The sequence below is a fragment of the Callorhinus ursinus genome, unplaced genomic scaffold (assembly GCF_003265705.2).
Source record: "Callorhinus ursinus isolate GAN/ISIS: 27379988/994484 unplaced genomic scaffold, GSC_fseal_2.0 scaffold40, whole genome shotgun sequence".
Classification (NCBI taxonomy): domain Eukaryota; kingdom Metazoa; phylum Chordata; class Mammalia; order Carnivora; family Otariidae; genus Callorhinus; species Callorhinus ursinus.
In genome coordinates, this window is record NW_027397102.1 from 8,158,147 (window position 1) to 8,176,168 (window position 18,022).

The 18,022-nt window shown below is 34.1% G+C and overlaps 2 pseudogenes; both read right to left on the reverse strand.

The window, feature by feature from the left end:
- The window catches only part of LOC112812089 (heterogeneous nuclear ribonucleoprotein D-like pseudogene), a 62,303-nt pseudogene extending 45,255 nt beyond the window's left edge, over positions 1–17,048 (reverse strand).
- LOC112822662 (cytochrome c oxidase subunit 6A1, mitochondrial pseudogene) overlaps positions 1–18,022 on the reverse strand; it is an 824,062-nt pseudogene that overhangs the window by 800,861 nt on the left and 5,179 nt on the right.

Below are 18,022 nucleotides of genomic sequence, written 5' to 3' on the forward strand. Positions count from 1 at the left end.
GATTGATTGATTATTTGAGAGAGAGAAAGAAGAAAACAGAGAGAGAGAGAAAGTGGGGGGCAGAAGGAGAGGAGAAAGAATCTCAAGCAGACTCCCCACTGAGCATGGAGTCAGACATGAGGCTTGATCTCATGACCCTGAGATCATGATCTGAACTAAAACCAAGAGTCGGACACTTAACCAACTGAGCCACCCAAGATCCCCCAACTGATACAAATTTTAAATCACCTCTTATAAATATGTAAAAAAAAAAAACCAGCAGAAAATTATATCAAAAGAATTAAAGAAAAAAATGGTGCTCAGCGCAGAGTCTGCTTGAGACTCTCTCTCCCTCTCCCTCTGCTTCTTCTCTCTCTCTCTCTCATAAATAAATAAATAACCTTTAAGAATTAAAGAAAAAGTATGAATGGAAAGTTTCCCCAGATATACAATATCACTAAAAATGTAGAAATTGTATTTAAAAAAGAACCAAATACGAATCTCTGGAATTTAAAAGGACAATAACTGAAATGAAAAATTCTCTAGAAGCTATCATCAATAGATTTGTACTATTATGAAGAAAGAATCAGTGAAGTTGGAAATAGGTCAACTGAGATGGTCCATTCTGTAAAGCTGAAAAAAAATTGACTTTAAGACACAAAAATGTGTGTCGTGTGTACCTTACCATTGTGGCTGAGTTATCATTGATGATGATAATGATGATAATGATGATATAATAGTGTCATTTTAAAATTTATATGTCATGGGAAATTTTGTTATAAAATACAGTTTCATAGATCTATAAGGAATATAATCAAATAAACTATCTAAAACTTTATTTAATACTTTGTCATTGTATTATCCAACTTCACTAGCCACCACACTGTTCTCTGTTCTTACAATCTCTTGCTTTTCCAATCTATATTTACATTAATTTCTTTATTAATTTGCTCCCTCATTTTTACTAGTTTTTTATGGTTTCTATTAAGCACAAGGAACCATGCTCAATGTTGTATAGGATATGGAAATGACCAGGGCACATCTCAAACTTTTAAGACTATATGAGTAAAGATTTGATGAGAATATAAAGAACTAAAAGTTACTCAAGGGAGTAAAAATCAAATGTCTAATAAGAAGAAAGAAAAATTTTACCTACAATTTTCACATCAAATATTTGATTCCACAACTACTTAGCTGATGTACATAAGGGAAGCATTTGCATGAGTAGGTTTTGAATTACTCCTGGAAGCATGTTATTACATCAACAGGCATTCTTGGAATGGAAAGCAGTTCAAGCATTGGGTTCAGTATAAACCAAGATATGTAATAGAACATTTAGGGGTTGGTTTGATGTATAGAAAACCCAACTACATGCTACCTACCAGAGACTCACTTCAGACATAAAGACACATGCAGATTGAAAGTAAAGGTATCAAAAAGAATTTATCATGCATATGGAAGTGAAAAGAAAACCAGGTTAGCAATACATATATCAAACAAAATAGACCTTAAAACAAACATAGTAACAAGAGACAAAGGACACTACATAATCATAAAGGGAACAATCCAATAAGAAGATATAACAATTGTAAATATTTATGCATCCAATATGGGAACACACAAATACATAAAGTGGCTAATAACAAACATTAAAGAAGTAATCAATAGTAATACCATAACAGTAGTGGACTTTAACACCCCGCTTACATCAATGGATAGGTCATTGAAATAGAAAAAACAGAAGGAAATATTGGCTTTGAATGACACATTGGACCAGATGGATCTAACAGATATATTCAGAACATTCCATCCTGAAACAGTGGAATACACACTCTTTACAAGTGCACCTGAAATATTCTCCAGAATAGGTTACATGTTAGGCCAAAAAACAGTTTTCAACAAATTCAAAAAGACTGAAGTCATACCATGCATCTTTTCTGACCACAATGTTATGAAACTAGAAATCAACCACAAGAAAAAAATCTGGAAAGAGCACAAATGCATGCAGGTTAAATTATATGCTACGAAACAATGGATGAATCAACCAAGAACTCGAAAAGGAAATCAGAAAATACATGGGGAGAAATGAAAATGAAAACACAATGGTCCAAAATCTTTGTGATGCAGCAAAAGTAGATCTAAGAAGGGATTTTGTAGCAATACAAGCCTACCTCATGAATTAATAAAATTCCCAAATTAAAAACAAAACAAAACAAAACTAACCTTACATCTAATGGAGCTAGAAAACAACAACAACAACAAACAAAGCCCAAAACCAACAGAAGGAAGGATACAATAATGATTAGAGCAAAAATAAATGATATAGAAACAAAAACAAAACCAAACCAAACAAACAAAAAACCCCACAATAGAACAAATCAGCTAGACCAGAAATTGGTTCTTTAAAATATCAACAGAACTGATAAATTTCTAAGAAGACTCACCAAAGAGAGAGAGGGAGAGGGGCAGAGAGAGAGAGAGAACTCAAATAAACAAAATCACAAATGAAAGAAGAGAAGTAACAATAAACACAACAGAAATACAAAGGATTATAAGCTAATATTATGAAAAATTATATGCCCATACATTGAGTAGCCCAGAATAATTGGATAAATTCCTAGAAACATATAATCTCCTATAACTGAATCAGGAAGGAATAGAAAATTTGAACAGGCTGATTAACAGCAATGGAATTGAATCAATAATTTAAAAACTCCTAAAAAACCAGAAGTCCAGGACCAGACAGCTCCACAGGTGAATTATACAAAACATTTAAATAAGAGTTAATTCCTATTCTTTTCAACTTATTCCAAAACAGAGAAAAGGATGGAAAGCTTCCAAATGTATTCTATGAGGCCAGAATTACCTTGATACCAAAAAATAAAGATACTGCAAAAAAAGAGAATGACAGGCCAATATATTTGATAAACACAGATGGAAAAACCTTCAACAAAATATTATCAAACCAAATCCAACAATATATTAACAAATTTTTTCACCAAGGTCAAGTGGGATTTATTCCTGGGATGCAAGGATGGTTCAATATTTACAAATCAACTTGATACATAACATCAAGAAGAGAAAAAGTAAACACCATATGATCATTTCAGTAGATGCAGAAAAAGCACTTGACAAAGTACAACATCCATTCATGATAAAAACTCTCAACAAAGTAGGTTTAGAGAAAATGCACCTCAACATAATGAAGGCCACATATGAAAAACCCATGGCTAACATCACACTCAATGGTGAAAAACTTTTTTCCTAAGATCAAGAACAAACCAAGAATGTCCATTTGCACCAGTTTTATTTAACATAGTACTGGAAGTCCTAGCCACAGCAATCAGACAACAAAAAGAAATAAAAGGTATCTAAATTTGTAAGGAAGAAATAAAACTTTCACTATTTGCAGATGACATGACATTATACATAGAAAACCCAAAAAATCCACCAAAAAAATACTAGAACTGATCAATGATTTCAGTAAGGTCAAAGGATACAAAATCAATATACAGAAATCCATGGCATTTCTATACACAAATAATGAAACAGCAGAAAAAGAAATTAAGAAAATAGCCCTATTTACAATTGCAACCAAAATAATAAAATATCTAGGAATAAACTTAACAAAGGTGAAAGACCTATATGCTGAAAACTATAAAATACTGATGAAAGAAATCAAAGATGACATGAACAAATGAAATGATTTCCCATGTTCAAATTAGGAGACCAGATATTGTTAAAATGTCTACTCTACCCAAAACTATCTACAGATTTAATGCAATCCCTGTCAAAATACCAACAGCATTTTTAACAGAAATGTAATAAATTATTCTAAAATTTGTATGGAACTGCAAAAGACCACAAATAGCCAAAGAAATTTTGAAAAAGAAGAACAAAACTGGAGGCAACTCAATCCCAAATTTTAAGATATACTACAAAGCTGTAATAATAGAGTATGGTGCTAGAACATAAATAGATATATAGATACATGAAATAGAATATACAGCTCGGAAATAAACCCACGATTATATTGTCAATTAATGAACAATATACAAAGCAAGAGTATACAATGGGGAATAAACAGTATCTTCAACAAATGTGTTGCAAAAAGTGGACAGCAACATCCAAAAGAATGAAACTGAATCACTTTCTTACACCATACACAAAAATAAACTCAGAATGGATAAATGTGAGACCTGAAACCATAAAATTCATAGAAGATAGCACAGGAAGTAATTTCTCTGACAGTAGTCATAGCAATATTTTTCTAGATAAATCTTCTAAGGCAAGGGAAATAAAAGCAAAATAAACTATTGAGATTACATCAAAATAAAATCTATACAGTAGAGGTAACAACAAACAAAAGTAAAAGACAACCTACTGAATGGGAGAAGATATTTGCAAGTGATACATCCAATAAAGGGTTAGTATACAAAATATAGAATATATACAATTCAACAATATACCAAGATCAATGTCAAGGATCTTTTCTCCTATGTTTTCTTCCAGGGGTTTTATAGTTTCAGAATGTTTTTTTAACTCTTTAATTCATTTTGAGTCCATTTTTGTGAGTGGCATAAGATATGGGTCCAATTTTATACTTTTACATGTGAATATCCAGTTTTCCAAACAACATTTGTTAAACGGACTATCCATTCCCCCATTAAATATATCTTGTCAAAGATTAGTTGACTCTGTGTGTGTGTGTGTGTGTGTGTGTGTGTGTGTGTGTGTGTGTGTGTGTAAATATATATTTCTGGGCTTGTGATTTTATTCCACTAGTCTATTTGTTTGTTTACATGCCAGCACTGTGCTGTTTTGACTATTATAGCTTTGTATTATAGTTTGAAATCAGAAAGTGTGATGCCTCCAGTTTGTTCTTCTTTCTCAATATTGATTTGGGTATTGGCCTTTTGACATTTGATACAAATTTTAGGATTGTCTTTTGTATTTCTGTGAAAATTTTTGCTTGAATTTTGATAGGGATTGCATTGAATCTATAGATGGCTTTGGGCATTATGGACACTTTTATAATATTCATTCTCCATTAATCCATAAACATGGGATATCTTTTCATTTAATTGCGTCTTCAATCTTTCATCAATGTTTCAGTTTTTTAGTGCACAATATCCTTAAATTTATTCCTAAATATTTTATTGCTTTTTATGTTATTATAAGTGGAATTCTTTGAGCACAGGGTGTTATACACAAACAATGAATCATGGAACACTACATCAAAAACTAATGATATACTGTATGGTGACTAACATAACATAATAAAAAATATTATAAAAAGAAAAAATAAGTGGAATTATTTTCTTTATTTCTTTTTCAAATAGTTTACTGTTAAGGTATAGAAATAAAACTGATTTTTGTATGTTAATTTTGTACCCTCCAACTTGACTAATTCATTTATTGTTTCTAACTGTGTGTGTGTGTGTGTGTGTGTGTGTGTGTGTGTGTGTGTGTGGAAGTCTTTAGGATTTTCTATAGATAATATCATTTTGTCTGCAAATAGAGAACATTTTACTTCTTCTTTTCCCATTTAGATGACTTTTGTTTTTTTTCTTGCCTAATTGCTTTAGCTAGGACTTCCAGTACCATGTTGAATAAAAGTGATAAGAGTGGGCACTCTTGTCTTGTTCATTTTAGAGTAATGTCTTTTAGTTTTTTGTTTTTGTTTGCTTTGTGTTTGAATATGATGTTGGTTCTGCAAAATAGTTAAAGGAGTATCATGTCTATAATTTATTTTCAAATGGTTCAGAAAACTATATATATATATATATGTGTGTGTGTGTATATATATATATATATATATATATTTTACTCTACAATCATGAACAAGACAAGAGTGCCCACTCTTACCGCTTTTATTCAATATGTCACTGTATAGATAGATATATATGTATATACAGACATATATACATAAGACATACATAGAGAAGGAGAAACTAAATAGTACAATGTTGATAGCATTTGGGGAATCTAGGGGAAAGGTGATTGGATGTCTTTGCATCATTTTGCAGCATTATTCTAATTCTGAAATTATTTTAAATGAAAAGATTAAAAATTTAAATGCAATATTAAAAACTATTGTTAATATACACTTTATATTTCATAATCCCTCTTTGGATTACACAAATTTACTAAAGAATGTTGTAAGCAAACATTATTATCTATTATCATATGATAAAACAATAAAAGTGGTAGTAGTCAGGGGGTGCTTGGGTGGCTAGTCACTTAAGCATCTGTCTTCAGCTCAGGTCATGATCCCCCTGCAGTCCTGGGATTGAGCTCCATGTTGGGCTCCCTGCTCAGTGGGGAGTCTGCTTCTCCCTTTCTGCTCTCTCTCTCAAATAAATAAAATCTTTAAAAAAAAGTGGTAATAGTCATTGTAACTTCAATTTTTTGTCTTCCTTTTTATTTTTAATTTTTTTTGAGAGAGGGAGAGTGTGAGAGTGTGGGGGGAGGGGCAGAGTCAGAGGGAGAGAGAGAATCCCAAGCAATCTCCATGCTCAGTGTGGAGCCTGATACCAGGCTTGATCTCATGACCCTGAGATCATGACCTGAGCTGAAATCAAGGGCTGGATGCTTAATCAACTGAACCACCCAGGTGCCCCTGGTCTTCCTTTTTATTTTTTAAAATATTTTATTTATTTATTTGAGAGAGAGATAGAGCAAGTGCACACACAGAGTGAGAGGGAGAAGCAGACTCCTGCTGAGCAGGGATCCTCATGCGGGGCTCAATCCCAGGACCCTGGGATCATGACCTGAGCAGAAGGCAGACACTTAACCAACTGAGCCACCCAGGGGCCCCTGTTTTTCCTTTGTAAATGTTAATTTAGTATATTAAAACTTTCCCTAATTGCTACATAGTGATTATATATAAACATCAGATAATGATTTTTAAGTATTTAATAGGGAAAAATTTTGCCCCTTTTTTTCTCCCTCTTTGTATTACTTTCTTCCTTTTTACCTTCCTCCTTCCTTCATTTTTGCTTCTTTTTGTTCTCAGTTAGTGGATGTTTGCTAAGTATCTATGAAATACTCAACAATGTGCTAGATGTAAGATGAGGATAAGGTACATGGGAGGCATAGGGAGACAAATGGAAAACTCCAAAGTAGAGGATATTGAAAACTACTTGAGGGAAACAAATATTCCTTGAATTGACCACTCTGTCAACACTTTCTACATCAGAAAATCAGAACCTCAGGTTACCACTACAGGAACTATCCTCAAATCTAGGAAGTAATTTATAAACCTACTTTGGATACAATAAGTATGATGCACTTAGCTTACTACTTTTGAAAGTGATTGTGTATTTACCTTTCCGTAAAGACTGTACTTGTCAAGTACTGACTACATGGAAAAGCACTCTTTGGGCAATTTAGCAGACTGAACACACAGAGGCAGTTTTCAGAAGTATCTCTATATCAATTATCTATAAGTTTTGATAACTTCCTCCATGTGCAGGGGTGACATCTCACTGTACTGCATTCCAGTCATATGCATCTCAAAAGGGCTTACCAAGTGCAGTTCATAGATATGGAAAAGCAACCCATGCATTTAAATATACTGATTTTATAGCTATAAAGCCATTTACAAAGGAAGGTGCAAAAAGTTCTGTAGCACAAGGTAGCAGTAAGTTAGGCACTACCATTTGCATGCATTTTTATGAGACTATTCATTCAACTCTTTTATTCATTAAAAACAAAAGTACTTAGTATAACAACTGTCACCATCTCCATGGCCTAAAACAGATTAACTTAGATCATTTTTAAAAAATACATTCAATCACCAAGTGAATTACTTTCCTTTTAACATTTCAAGGCACTTGTATTACAGATCTCAATGAATATCTGTACTCCACTGTAGAGATAGATTTAAAATTTATACATATATTCTATTCTTTCTTGGTTATTTTAAGAGTACCTGAGAAGGGAGGTGGGGGTACCTCCAGAGAGTGTTAAGTGATAGACCAAAATTTATACCTGAATGCAGAGAATAATCTAAGCAAGACGGAGCAGTATGTGAAGATTATCTTCTTGGATTTTTTTGCTCTTTTCTCCCACCCATACATGACTACAACTCTTCTAACATAGAGGAAAGTTCTTTTATAGCCCTCTTTCTGTGTCTAAAGTAATTCATTCAAGTTTATTATAACTCTGGTGTATGAAATGTGTTGTTATCCTCTTAAGGTAACTTGTGTTTTAATATTTAATATTGCAAAAAGAATCCTGGAGGGGATCTGAGTTGTGTTCTGACTTTGCCACTAAATTGCTTTGCAGCTTTGGGTAAGGCTCCACCCCCATGTGTAAACTGAGCCAGATTGATAATTGTCACATCTCAATGAATGGAGAAGTATATAACAATGTGAGGGAAGGTAGTTTGTAAAAATCATACAGGTAATCTGAATAAACCCCACCCCTGGGAATTGCTTCTTGTTACACATACACTTCTACTTGAGAATCACTAGACTAGAAGATCTTGTAGGTGTATTTTTGCCACCAGATTCATAGCAGATAATGTATAGGAGCACTCATACATTTGTGTGTCACTCAAACGCTGACTTGTGACTCAGGAAAAGTGTACAAATACAAGGAAGAGTGATATTTCTATAAGGAAAGCCTTGCATCTGCTATGATGCATAAAAAGCAGTTATTTTATGTTAACTATTCATTCAACTTATTAGCAATAACAATTAACAATAAATGTTCATTATCAGTAATAAAATGCTTATCACATTTCTCACAATTCAATGGGATAAAACAGTGAATACTAAAACAAATAGACAACAAAACTGTAGCTCCTTAAATTCTATTAATCTCTATGGGCCAGAATTTTAAGTTCCAGAACAGATGAATAAGGGAACTTTTTGGGAATAGAGAGCTCTGATGGTATATTCTAAAGCCCTCTGACACTCCCTTAATTGATATTTGTATAAAATTTGCTGTGGCTGTCTTGGGATGAATGAATGAAATTATGCATTTTATTAGCCACATACTGATGGCTGTTCTTTTTTCTTGGGTTTGAATCACAAATCTCTCATTTACTAGTTTTGTGACTGGGCAAGTCTCTATACCTTTCCTAACCCCAGTTTCTTCATGGAAATAATATAAGGATAATGATGTCCATCTCATACGGAGTTGGTGAAGATTAAATTAACTATTGTATTGGCACTTGCTTTATAGACTAAATCTGAGGAGTTACATGGAAGAAAATGTGAGAGCTTGTTAAGCAGAAAGTGAGCTATGGATGTCTATTCCAGTGAAGTAAGCATTTAGTATATCTGGGTAAGATGAGAACTTGTTATAACTCCATGTTGGGCCAATTTAGGCATAAGAATTGATAGGAAACAACATGAGATCTCGATATAACTGATGGTTAAAAGAAATAGCTCTAAGTCAGCTAGACTTTCCAGTAGTTTTCAGTTCTAGTTGAATATTCAAATCACTTGGGGGTGCTTTTAAAAAATATATTTATCTGGGCCCTATCCAGACTGATTAAATCAGAATCTTTGGGAAGTGGTGCCTGAGCACCAATATTTTCTTTAAGTCCCTTTGGGTCAATTTCATATGCAACCATGATTAAGAGACACTGCATCTAAGTAATTATGCAAAGTTGTCAAATTTGCCATTTCCCCGAGGTTCCAAATATTCTTCTCCAGGTCTTTCGTGGCACCTGGTAAACAACTCAATTACTACAGAGTGAAGTGCCTAGGAATGAATCTTAAACAGTGAAACTTCTAGCCCTATAAGATCAGGCAGGGTATGAGTGCTATCCTGGCATAGCCCTGATACACTGCACACTAGACTTTTGGATCTAGGTGAGTTTCCTAGTGCTCCTTAAATCTTGTCATCTAGGTATTTCACTATCTTCTTTATTCATGTATAAGTCCTTTAGACTATAAGAAAAATCAGTGTTATGTACCAGTGGGCTTCCCTGATGGAAAGGAGATGCTCTTCTACTGCTCAGCTGTTCCCTCTGGAGGCAACTGCAGGATTCTAGTCAAACTAGGGTATTTGGGCTGCATTTGTTCAGAGCTATGACAGAATAGCTCTGCCTCCAGATCATGTATGATGAGGAATATAAGGTTATAGTTAAATTGATTTCTAAACAAGGTGTTTTTTTTTTTTCTGAAGTAATGCAATTTACTTCCTGATTAAAACTCTGGGCTGGCCTTCCCACTTGCTTTGGTTAACAGAATAAAACGAATGCAACAGTGTGCCAATTGAGAGCCTAGGGTTTTGCAAACTTATATTTCTCTCTTGAAACTCTGACTCTCAATGAGAACATGCTGAAGTTAGTCTGATAGAAATTGAGAGACTGAGTAAAGCAATGCTATTTGTCATAGACAAAGCCCAAAGTGACCAGTGAGATGACTGAAGACACATGATCAAAGCAAACTGAGATCACTCAAACCTGTTCCTGATCAGCAGAATTGCTTAGCCAATCTGTAGACTAATGAAAAATAATGTTTCTGTTACTCACAGTTTGTGATTCATTTAAAGAAAAAAATCAAAATGATAAATTGAAATTTATTTTTTTAAAGATTTTATTTATTTATTTGTGAGAGAGAGAGCACAAGCAAGGAGAGTGGTAGAGAGAGGGAGAAACAGGCTCCCTGCTGAACAAGGAGCCTAAAATGGGACTTGATCCCCAGGACTCTGGAATCATGACCTGAGCTGAAGGCAGACACTTAGCCGACTGAGCCACCCAGGCATCCTGATAAATTGAAATGTATTTACTCATCTTCAGCAATTATAATTAGTTTTGTGGAGAAAATAAGTAATCCACTTTCACACTACTGTATCTCTCTACTACTTGGCACATAATAGGTGCTCTATACATATTTGAATGTGTGAATGATTAGTTGTAATAACAAATATCTGAAGACAGAAGTGGCAGAAGAAATTGGTAATGTTTGGAATGAAGGATAGAAGATTTGGAAAGAGTGCGATAACTTCCTGAAAATACTTTCAGGACTGCCATAGGAAAACTTATATCATCTCTTGGTTAGCAGGGAGGTATTAAGTAGTAAGCTCCTTATTACTTAGGTGTGTCAAGCAGAGGCTAAGTGATCATTCACTACCTCTTCTGCAGAGTGTTTTCATTGGATAAAAGATTCAACTTTGGAAGCTCTTGTCTACTCAAAGTTCCTGAAAATGCCAGTCCTCTGAAACATTATAGTTGGTGCCTAACACTTGAATGAAAATGTATAGGATAGATTATTTGCCTTGCTGGCTGCAACATTACAAGAAACAGTCCAATGCAGCAAGTTATAGCAGTATAGGTTTTGGTATAAGACTGATCTAGGTTCAGTTCCTGGTTGTGCTACTTAAAAAAAATAGTCTCAACATTATATCTAAGTTCTCAGAAATTGTCAAATTTATAAAATGGGAATGATAGAAATAGAACTTATGATAAAAGATTACTAAATGGGTAAAGCTTTATGCTTAACAAATAATAAGAGCTTAGCAAATATTATCTACTACCTCTATTATTACATGTATTTTGGTTATCATCATAGCCTAATTATTGAGAAAGATCAAGAAAAAAGAACATGGTAAGAGCCAATGGGACATTTATTTTCCAATTTATTTTGAATTGTCTCTATTTATATAAGGCACTTGTATATGCCTTTGTGGAGTTGATTGTGTACACACACACACACACACACACACACACATAGATATATCACATCTTCTTTACACATTCATCAGTCCACAGACACTTGGATTGCTTCCATATTTTGGCTATCATAAATAATGCTGCTATACACATAGGAGTGCATGTATCCCTTTGAATTAGTGTTTTTATATTCTTTGGGTTAAGTACCCAGGAGCATGATTACTGGATGGTAGGATGGTTCTAGTTTTAGCTTTTTGAGGAAACTTCATACTGTTTTCTACAGTAGCTGCACCAGTTTGCATACACACAAACAGTGTAATAAGGTTCATTTTTCTCCACATCCTCGCCAACACCTATTGTTTATGTTTTTCATTGAAGCCATTCTGACAGGTGTGAGTTGATACCTCATTGTAGGTTTTCAAGCTTTTTATTTAAATTTTGGTTAATTAACATGCAGTGTTATATTACTTTCAGGTGTATGATATAGTAATTCAACATTTCCATATACCAGTTTGTTCTCCATATACCAGTTTGAGTAGTTAATAGTCTGTTTCTTGGATTGTTTCTCTGTCTCATATTTTTCCCTTTGCTTGTTTGTTTTGTTTCTTAAATTTAACATATAAGTGAAATTATATTTGTCTTTCTCCGACTGAATTATTTCACTAAACATTGTACTCTCTAGATCCATCAATGTCATTGCAAATGGCAAGACTTCACTCTTTTTTATGACTGAGTAATATTTCATTGTGTATATATATATTCCAGATCTTCTTCAGGCTCCCTGCTCATAGGGGAGTCTACCTCTCCCTCTCCCTCTGCCTCTCCCCCTGCTCATGCACTCTCTCTCTCTCAAATAAATAAATAAAATCTAAAAAAAAAAAAGTGCAAGGTGCACCTGGGTGGCTTAGTTGGTTAAGCGTCTGCCTTTGGCTCAGGTCATGATCCCAGGATCCTGGGATCAAGTCCCATGTTGGGTTCCCTGTTCAGTGGGGAGTCTGCTTCTCCCTTTCCCTCTGCCTCTCTCCCTGCTCATTCTCTCTCTCTCTCTCTCTCTCTCTCTCTCTCTCTCAAATAAATAAGATCTATATATTCCAGTTCTTCTTTATCCATTTATTAGCTAATGAACATTTGGGGTGTTTCCATGATTTGGCTATTGTAGGTAATACTGCTATAAATATTTGGGGTGAATGTATTTCTTCAAATTAGTATTTTTGTTTTCTCTGGGTAAATATCTAGTAGTGCAATTACTGGATTGTAGAGTAGTTCTATTTTTAACTCTTTCAGGAATCTTCATACTGTTTTCCAGGGTGGCTGCACCAGTTTGCATTCCCACCAGCAGTGTAAGAGGATCCCCCTTTCCCCACATCCTCACCAACATCTGTTCTTTCTTGTGTTAATTTTGGCCATTTTGACTAGTGGGAGGTGGTATCTCATTGTGGTTTTGATTTGTATTTCCCTTATGCCAAGTGATGTTGAACATCTTTTAATGTGTCTATTAGCCTTTGGAAAAAAATGCCTATTCATGTCTTCTGCTCATTTCTTAACTGGATTTTTGTTTGTTTTTTGGGGGATGTTGAGTTTGATAAGTTCCTTATATATTTTGGTGCTAACCCGTTATCAGATATATCACTTGCAAATATCTTCTCCCATTATGAATGTTGCCTTTTAGTTTTGTCATTTCCTTCACTGAGCAGAAGCTTTTTCTCTTGATGAAGTCCCAATAGTTCATTTTTGCTTTTGTTTCCCTTGCCTCCAGAGACATGCCTAGAAGAAGTTGCTATGGCAGATGCCAAAGAGGTTACTGCCTGTGTTCTCCTCTAGGATTTTGATGGTTTCCTATCTCACATTTAGGTTTTTCATCCTATTTGAATTCCTTTTTTGGTGTGGTGTAAGAAAGCAGTCTAGTTTCAGTCTTTAGCATGTTGCTGTCCAGTTTTCCCAACACCATTTGTGAAAGAGACTGTCTTTATTCCATTGGCTATTCTTTCCTGCTTTGTTGAAGATTAGTTGAAAATATAGTTATGGGTCCATTTCCAGGTTTTCTATTCTTTTCATTAATCCATGTGTCTGTTTTTGTGCCAGTACCATACTATTTTGATTACTACAGCTGTGCAGTATAGCTTGAAGTCTGGAATTGTGATGCCTCCAGCTTTGCTTTTCTTTTTCAAGATTGCTTTTGTTATTTGGGTTCTTTTGTTGTTCCATACAAATTTTGGGATTGCTCTAGCTCTATGAAAAAATGCTGGTGTTATTTTGATGGTGATTGCATTGATTGTGTAGATTGTTTTGGATACTATAGATATTATAACAATGTGTGTTCTTCAATCCATGAGTATGGGACGTCTTTCTATTTCTTTGTGTGGTCTATAATTTCTTTCATCAGTGTTTTATAGTTTTCAGCATATAGGTCTTTCACCTCTTTGGGTAGCTTTTTCATAGGTGTCTTATTATTATTGGTGCAATTGTAAATGGGATTGTTTTCTTAATTTCTCTTTCTGCTGCTTCATTATTTATATATAGAAATGGAAGAGATTTCTGTTGGTTTTTGTTTGTTTGTTTGTTTGTTTCTTGTTTTTATCCTGTGAATTTAGTGAATTTATTTATCAGTTCTAGCAGGTTTTTTCTGATAAATTCTTTGGGTTTTCTATACATAGTATCATATCCTCTGCAAATAGCTTTACTTCTTCCTTACCAATTTTGATAAATTTTCTTTCTTTTTGTTGTCTTAATGCTATGGCTAGGACTTCCGGTACTATGTTAAATAAAAGTGGTGAGAGGGGGTATCTTTGTCTTGTTCCTGACTGTAGAGGAAAAGATCTCAGTTTTTGCCCACTGAATATAATGTTAGCTGTGGGTTTTTCATATATGACCTTCATTATGTTTTTGTATGTTCCTTCTAAACCTACTTTGTTAAGGGTTTTCATCATGAATGGATGTTATACTTTGTCATATGTTTTTAGATTTGTGAATATTGAAACACTCTTGCAACCCAGGATTAAATCCCACTTGAGTGTGGTGAATGTTTTTTTTTATTGTATTGGTGGATTTGATTTGCTAGATTTTGTTGTTGTTGTTGTTGAGGATTTTTGTACCTATACTCATCAGAGATATTGGCCTGCTGTTTTCTTTCCTTTTTTTTTTTTTTTTTTGGTGTCTTTATCTGGCCTCGGTGTCAGGGTAATGAATGTGGAAATTTTTCTTCTTTTTCTGTCTTTTGGAATAGTTTGAGAATAGGTATTAACTCTCCCTTAAATGTGTGGTAGAATTCACCTGTGAAGCCATCTGGTCCTGGACTTGTTTCTTGGGAGTTTTTTGATTACTGATTCAGTTTCTTTGCTGGTAATTAATCTGTTCAAATTTTCTGTCTTCCTGTTCAGTTTTGCTAGGTGATATGTTTCTAGGAATTTTTCCATTTCTTCTACATTATCCAGTTTATTAGTGTATAGTTTTTCATAACATTCTCTTAGAATTGTTTGTATTCCTGGGTGCCTAGGTGGCTCAGTCAGTTAAGTGTCTGCCTTCAGCTCAGGTCATGATCCCAGGATCCTGGGATCAAGTCCCATATCGGGCTCCCCACTCAGTGGGGGGTCCACTTCTCCCTCTGCCCCTCCTCTCTGCTTGTGCACTCTCTCTCTCACAAAAGTAAATAAAATCTTTAAAAAATTAAACAGCAAGCATTATTTTTTTAAAAGAATTGTTTGTATTTCTGTGGGGTTTTTGTTGTTCTTATTTCTCCTCTCTCATTTGTGATTTTACTTATTTGGGCCATTTCTCTTTTTTCTGTATAAATCTGGTTAACATTTTATCAATTGTACTGATTTTTCAAAGAACCAGCTCCTGGTTTCATTGATGTCCTATTATCTTTTTTGTTTCTATATCATTTATTTCTGATCTACTCTTTATTGTTTTATTCCTTCTGCTGGCTTTGGGTTTTATTTTTCCCTTTCTAACTCCTTTACATATAAGGTTAGATTGTTTATTTGAGATTTTTCTTGCTCTTTACGTAGGCCTGTATTGCTATAAACTTCCCTCTTAGAAGTGCTTTTGCTGCACCCAAAAGTTTTGGACCATTGTGGTTTCATTTTCATTTATTTCCATGTACTTTTTAATTTCTTCTTTGATTTCCTGGTCATCCATTCATTGTTTAGTAGCACGTTATTTAACCTCCATGTATTTTTGGTCTTCCCAGATTTTTTCTTATGGTTAACTTCTAGTTTCATAGCTTTGTGGTTAGAAAAGTTGCATGTATGACTTTGATATTTTTGATATTGTTGACGTTTTGTGGTCTAATATGTGATCTATTCTGGAGAATGTTCCCTGTGGACATGAAAATAATGTGTATTCTGCTCTTTTAGTATGGAATGATCTGATTATATTGGTTAAATCCATCTGGTCCAGTGTATCTTTCAAAGTCACTGTTTCCTGTTGGTTTTCTGTTTAGATAATCTTTTTATAAGTGAAGTGTTACAGTCCCCTACTATTATTATATTATTAATTAGTTATTTTATGTTTGTTATTAACTCTGATGTTTTTGGGTGTTCCTATATTGGGTGTGTAAACATTTACAATTTTTATGTCTTCTTGTTGGATTGCTTATTTCATATAGTGTCCTTCTTTTTCTGTTATTACAGTCTTGGTTTTAAAGTCTATTTTGTCTGATATAATTATTCCTATTCCAGCTTTCTTTTGACATCTGTTGGTATGGCAGATATTTCAGCACCCCTTCACCTTCAACTGCAGGTGTCTTTAGATAAAAAATGAGTCTCTTTTAGACAACATGTAGATATGTCTTCTTTTTTAATCCATTCTTTCAGCCTATGTCTTTTATCGGAGCATTTATTCTATTTATATTCAAAGTAATTATCAATAGATAGATGTTTATTGCCATTTTGTTACTTGTTTTGTGGTTATATCTGAAGACTTTCTCTGATCCTTTCTTGTCTTTCTCATTTTCATGGTTTGCTGGTTTTCTTTAATGGTATATTTGGATTTCATTCTCTTTATTTTTTGCATATTTATTCGTAGTTTTTGATTTGTGGTTAGCATTAGGTTTGTATATAACCTCTTTCTTGTACCTATAGTAGTCTATATTAAGCTGATGGTTATTTAAGTTTGCAACCATTTTTACTCCTCTCCTTCCCACCTTTTATGTATATGATGTCATATTTTACATCCTTTTATTTTGTGAGTTCCTTTATTGATTTTTACAAAAATAATTTTTAACTGCTTTTGTGTTTCGTAGCTTCATAATTTCATTTTTGGTTTTTCCTTTCCACTGAAAGTGTCCTCTCTAATATTTCTTGCAGGGCTGGTTTAGTGGTCATGAACTCCTTTAGTTTTGTTTGTCTTGGAAACTTTTTACTTGTCCTTCCATTCTGAATGATAACCTTCCTGAGTAGAGTATTTTTGGCTGCAGGTGTTTCCCATTCAGCATTTCGGATATATCGTGCCCCTCCTTTCTGACTTGGAAAGTTTCTGCTGAAAAATCTGGTGATAATCTTACGGGGTTTCCATTGTATGTAACTATCTTCTTTTGTTGTTTTTCACATTTTTTTCTTCATCACTCTATTTTACCATTTTAATTATAATATATCTTGTGGATCTGCTTTTGTTGATTTTGCTGGAAGTTCTCTTTTATTCCTGGATCTGTATATCTATTTCCTTCCCCAGATTAAGGAAGTTTTCAACTATTATTTTTTCAAATAAATTCTCTGCTTCTTTTTTCTTCTTCTTCTGGGACTGCTATAATGTGATATTTTTAAAAAGATTTTATTTATTTATTTGACAGAGAGAGACACAGCAAGAAAGGGAACACAAGCAGGGAGTGGGAAGCAGGCTTCCCCACAGAGCAGGGAGCCCAACGCAGGCCTTGATCCCAGGACCCTGGGATCATGACCTGAGCCGAAGGCGCCCTATAATGTGATTGTTAATTAAATTTGATGGAGTCACTGAGTTCCCTAAGTCTATTCTCATTTTGCATAATTTCTGTTTCTCTCTTGTTTGGCTTAATTACTCCATTACTCTGTCTTCTAAGTCATTAATTTGTTCCTCTGCTCCTTCCATCCTGCTGTTTATTCCATCATGCGTAATTCTCATTTCATTTATTGAGCTCTTTATCTCTGCTATGTTATTTCTTAACTCTATGTTAATGATCTCACTGATATCCCCCACTCTTTTCTTAAGTTCAGTGAGTATTCTTCTGATCATTGGTTTAAATTCATCATCAGGCAGGTTGGTTATATCAGTTTCACTTAGATCTCAAGCTATGGCCTTTTCCTGCTCTTTCATTTGGGATAAATTCCTCTGTCTTCTCATTTTGTCTAAGTCTCTGTGCATGTTTATGTTTATTAGGAAAGTAATCTCTGTCTCCTGTTCTTTAGGGCAATGGCTTTATGAAGAAGAGGTTCT